Genomic DNA, 6,000 nt, shown 5'->3' on the forward strand with positions numbered 1-6,000 from the left:
ACAAGGAGTCGTCCCAGTCTGAGGAGCAGGATTCGACTCCGTTCGTTCTCGCCGTTACACAACAAGCAAACAACTATATGCGACTGTTCGCATCACTGAAAATAGGGCAAAGATCCTACAAAGCATTAATTGACACAGCAAGGGCGGATTCAGGGAGGGGGCCATGGCCCCCTTCGAAAATTTAAAAAAATATAAATTTAAATATTTGCAGTTCAAATGTTTTTAGTTTCAAACACATATAAAAGTATGTATAAAACAGGAGATAAATATGTTTTCTGAACTATAATTGAACAAAAGCAGTAACGAAAGCTTCAAGAATGACATAGGATGTTTTGCAAATCAAAATGTTGATTATTTCATTCATAGGAGATTCTGACCAATAGAAAGCTACAGACATGCAAATTAAGGTGATAATTTTTGATAATCTCCCGTCGTTAAGCATATTACGTCAGATGCCCTTCGTTGCTACGAAAAAATACATTCAGTGACATTAATGACAAATGTTTTAAAAATTATAAAAGTGATGACTTTCAACCGTCAAATACATTTATAACAACTGTGTGTTTAATTTCACTAATTGGTACTTACATATATAAATTACAATAAAATTTTGGTTTTGAACAGTTTTATTCATGAAATAATCGCAACAAATTGCACTCGAACTCTAAAATTAATATAGAATTTTTGCCCTCGTGACACTTTGACATAATTTCTGAAATAATTTCACTCGCCTTCGGCTCGTGAAATTAAAACTGCCAAAGTGACACTCGGGAAAAATTCAATAATTTTAGAGCTCTTGTGCAATTACTACTGATAATTTTACAAAGTGTCAATTTTTATAACGACCTTGACAGCCATCAAAATCGTATCAATTTCCATATTCTGTACACCTAAAGAATATAAAAGAAATGAAGCATTTCTTGGGTCACCAGCACTTAGAACAAAGGAACTGGTTGTTTCGCCAAACTCATGGTCAAAGACGGAGCCATGCAAACCCGTGAAAAAACATCATACCACAAGGATTGCGTTCAGGTTGGGCTGGATTTTCAACAAAGTTATCGCAACCCACAAAAGTCAGTCATTAACCAGATATACTCTCAGAGGTCTAAACAGATACAAGAAAATAGAGAAAGACCAATAGTAGCATCTATAGTATTCTTAGGTTGACAAAATATTCCTCTAAGAGGCCATCGTGATGATAGCCTTCTGCTTCTAGACGAAGATGCTGGACCTAGCAATGAGGGGAATTGTTAAGGTTTAACCTTTAACTACCCGCGCATCAAGTTATAACATAACTACACACGTGTCGTACTTTATACGCCACGAGGATTTACACTTAAAAACAGCTGATTTGTTTCTTTTTTATTGAAAAAATGCACTTAGTTGTTTGTTATAAACCTTATTCGGCATCAGTGAATATTTGGAGTTCCTTCTCAGTAAGCCAATTGGGATTTATAACTGGAATCATGGAGTAACTGGATTCCATGATAAATAAAATTGCTAATAAAAATTTTTTTGAAATGTGATTTTTTACAGAAAAAGTATTTTTTATAAAGAAAAATATATTTTGTGCCATAATGACTAAAAAACAATTGAAATATGTACTTATATTACTACTTATATCAATATAATCGTGGAGTATATTGTCCACCACCGGAAACAACAAATAATAAACTGTAAATTACGATCTTCCCAGAACGTCGATTATTACGAAACTAAAACCAAATTGTAAAGCACATTCCAGTGATAGGTTAGAGAGATAAACAAGGTCAAAAATTAAATTTTTTAAATATATTTGCAGTAAAATTTTTATATCTGGCGTACAAAATACGCCAGCCCGTGTAGTTAAAGGTTAAACTCGCATCAGAAGATAAGACTCTTAAACAACACCTATCCACAGCATCTTCCCGAGCAACATACATTAGTAGCACCAATCAAAATCAATTGGTAGCATGTTGTGGTGAAGAAATAATGAAATAATTGAATAAATAATGAATCAGGTTCAAAGTGCAAATTATTACTCTGTAATATTTGACGAAATGACCGACGTATCCCACGTGGAACAGCTTTCTCTAAATTTGAAATACATACACAATAACAACATTCGTGAAGACTTGGTCAAGTTCATTGACGCTTATGAGAATATAAAAATAATTAGTGAAAATCATCTATAAAGAGGGGAAGAACAAGGCCTGACAGTAGAAGCATTGGGAAAAATAGTATTAAACTTGTTGAAAGAACTGCACATGGATCCGAAGAAATGTGTAAGAATCGGTACTTTAATAATACTTTAATAACTATAAGTTTTGAATGTCTCTATGGTACTCAAAAGTGTGCGAAAAGTGCCTTAACACTCACTATTGTAATATTAATTTTTTAAAATTACCCCCAGACCCTCCGGTACCCCTACCCAAAAAAAGTTCATGGCCCCTCCCGAAAATCGGTCCTGGATCCGCCCTTGTGACACAGGGACCATTAAAAATTACGCCGGAGATAGAATAGCGCAGATATTCAAACACTCTCTAGATAGCTATAGCGGAAGAACAAGACTAGCAAACGGATCTTCAACCAGAAATTGGCAATTGACTGCGAGATCGATAACAACATCAAGAAGAAACATGTATCACTTTAATACGCCGACGATACAGCGATAGCGGCCAAACACAGAAATGTAGATATAGCAGTGACCAACCTGCAAACAGCACTACAAGAAATAGAGGAATGGAGTATAAAATGGAAGATAGCCATCAACTCGGAAAAGACACAAGCGGTTCTATACAAGAAAGGAAGACAACACCCAGAGGAACAGCTGACGGTACAGAACACCCCCATCGAGTGGAAAAACGAAGCTAAATAACTAGGAGTCATCATGGACAAAGGATTAACCTTCCAAAAACACGTAGAAGCCACAGTCCATAAGGCCAACATAGCGAAAGCAACACTAAAAGGACTTACAGGCAGAAAAAGCAAACTAAGACTAAAAACAAGGTTAAGATTGATAAACAGCATTATACTACCGGTATTAACATACGCATCTCTCGCATGGGGACAAGCATGTAACACCCACAAAAAGAAGATTCAAGCGGTCCACAACAGCAGCTTGAGAGAAGCCGCCAGAGTCCCAAGATACGTAGCAGAAAGATTCATGTTCAGAGAACTCCAACAGGTGAGAGTCACCGAAATCATGACAGACAAAGTAAGGGTCAAATTCGCGGAACTGGAGCACCACCCAAGTCATATACTGCGAGAGATGCTAAGGTATGATGAGTTCCACCGATGGAAGCACAGAAGACCGAAACAGCAAATAGTGGAATAAAGTGATCAAAAGTGAAAAGTGATAGTAGTCAGTTCGTAGCTCAAAAACAAGTGCCGAAGATAGCGTTACATACGGAGATCCAACACCACGATCACCTCCAAAGTAAGACAATTTTAGAAAATTATAGAAGGGCGCAGGCCCCCAAAAAAATATATATAAAAAAATAAAAAAGGCGTAAGCCCCCAAAAAAATATAAAAAACCATAAAAAACACATAAAAACTCGAGCAACAAGTCATTGGGCGGAGCCCAATAGGGCTCAGCACGATGACTTGGGGCCCAAGCAAGCAATTTTTAGTACCGCGGTTAAGTAAGTAAGACGATAAAGGCATAGAGCGCATAGAGCCTAAGATTTTTGCATTCGATTAGGGTACCACATGGAATCTTATTACCCAGGATTCCATTGTGAAGAGCATTTGGCTACGATAGTTGTGCCCTCATCGCGCATCAGCGTGCTATGGGGGGGAAAGGGATGGCCTGGGGCATTGGAGCGAGGTGGGGTGATCCCTGTTTACACTCAGGTCAAAACACCTCGCCCCAATGAATTGTTACACCCGAATGTACTCTTTCGAGAGGGTGGACATTCCCACAGGTCGGGTTAAATCAAATTGCTTGCTTGCTTGCTTGTATCACTTTAAAAGACTCCACTCAAAATACAGAGCTAGAAAGGTTCCTAAGAAAAGGACTTAGGGAATTAAAGGAGTTAACAGAACCCGCCAACTTAATAAAACACGAAATAAAATTGAAGAAAAGGTGCGATCCCGTCAAACAGCCATATAGGCGGCACAATCCTGCAATGCTGCAGATCATCAACCAAGAAGTGGACAAGATGTTGAAAGAAGGAACCATCGAACCTTCCGCGGTTCACCGATAGTACTAGTGGTTGGAGTTCACCTATTGTACTAGTTAGAAAAAAGGATAACTCGTACAGATTTTGCATTGACTTTAGAAAAGTCAACGAACTATAAGAAAAGGACGCATATCCGTTACCTCGGATATCAGAAATTCTGGACAGACTTAAGGAAGCAAATTGTATCTCAACCCTCGATTTGAAACAGGGATTTCAAATACCTCTCAAAGAAACAAGCCGCCAGTGACAGCATTTAGCGTACCCGGAAAAGGTCATTTTCAGTTCAGAACCACCCCATTTGTACTACACTCCGCCGGAGCAACTTTCCATTATTTGTTATTTCATAATTTTATATTATTATATAATTTTATTTTATTTGTTATTTCATAATTTCGAATACTTTCTCCCTCATACAGCGACTATTATAGTCGATATATTATAATAATACCATCCATCCCCCACCGCCATCGGCACCTTTGGAATCTGTGCACTATACCTTCAAGTGGTGTGTAATTGTACCTGATCACAACTGCTGCAGTTTAGCTATACTTTAGTCTTTGAGCTACATTGACGTAAAATTTTGTTGCGGTATAACGTACCACATGTCATTGTTTGTTTCCATAGTTAAATCGGTCCAGATTATTCTTTCGCTATTAGTATGGCAGCAAGTTCATTTAGTTGTTCTACCTTCACGTAGAAAGAACTATTTTACTATTTTTGAATTACCAATACTCAAGTTTTTTTGTAATTCCAGTTATAAAAAATTCTGTAAGAACGTCCACCATTTTTTTTAATATTATGCACGCGTTAATAATTTTCCTGAAAAATATAAAGTTTATTTTATTCTACAGTATTTTATTCTACGGCAGTATGAGTATGAAGAATGAAGAACCATTCCGTAGTTGATGTAAAATACAAATACAGTGATATAAGACTAATTCATGTTGAAAACAAAGGGAAATGGGCAACGGTGTGACATACCGCATGTCAGAGTCTACGTCCTGAACAGTGGCGTAGCTGACAGGCCCGCAATGCGGGGGGGCCGGCGTTAGGAAGGGCCCCTTAAAGCCGTCAAGCTTAATACTTCTACTTTAATTAAATTGGGGACCAAAACATATTTTACTAATAAGCACCAAAATAGGGAATTTGGAAGGAAGTAATGAAGCGGGTAATTGACATAACTCTTACTCTTTCCGGGTGCAACTTAGAGTTGCGTGGACAGGTTGGTAGTTTAGATGAAAGTGAATCCCAGAAAGTTAATAATTTCTGTCGGTGGTTCTTTTACTAGCTAAATATGATGCTGTTTTAGCTAAATTAATCGATAAAACAATACCTTAAACAAATTACTTGAGCTCCCAAACACAAAACAAAGTTATAAATATGCTGGCTTGCTGAAAAACTGAAAACAAATCGATTAATTTATTTAAAAAAAAATATTTTATTCAATAATAATTCTTGATACCACTCAAGATACTTCAAAACACGATCAGCTTAGTTCTATTTTTCGGTATGTAAAAATAACTTGCGATGAAAATAATTTATCTTCCGAATCATAAGTGCAGAAGGTCCTGTAAATAAAATTTTAAAATTTATACAATCAAAGCACCTTTCCGTACACAACTGCAGAGGAAAGGGGGCAAGCGTTATGATTGGTGTATATTCAGGTGTACAAAAGCGCATAACTGACATTGAAAAAACAGTTTGCTATGTTCATTGTGCATCCTATAATCTGAACCTAGTGTTGAATGATGCCGTTGCTGGTGTACATGAGTTGTTGTTTTTTACGATATAATTAAGATATTGTATATTTTTTTAGTGCAAGTATTAAAAGCTGGA

This window comes from Diabrotica virgifera, chromosome 3 (assembly GCF_917563875.1).
Source record: "Diabrotica virgifera virgifera chromosome 3, PGI_DIABVI_V3a".
NCBI lineage: Eukaryota > Metazoa > Arthropoda > Insecta > Coleoptera > Chrysomelidae > Diabrotica > Diabrotica virgifera.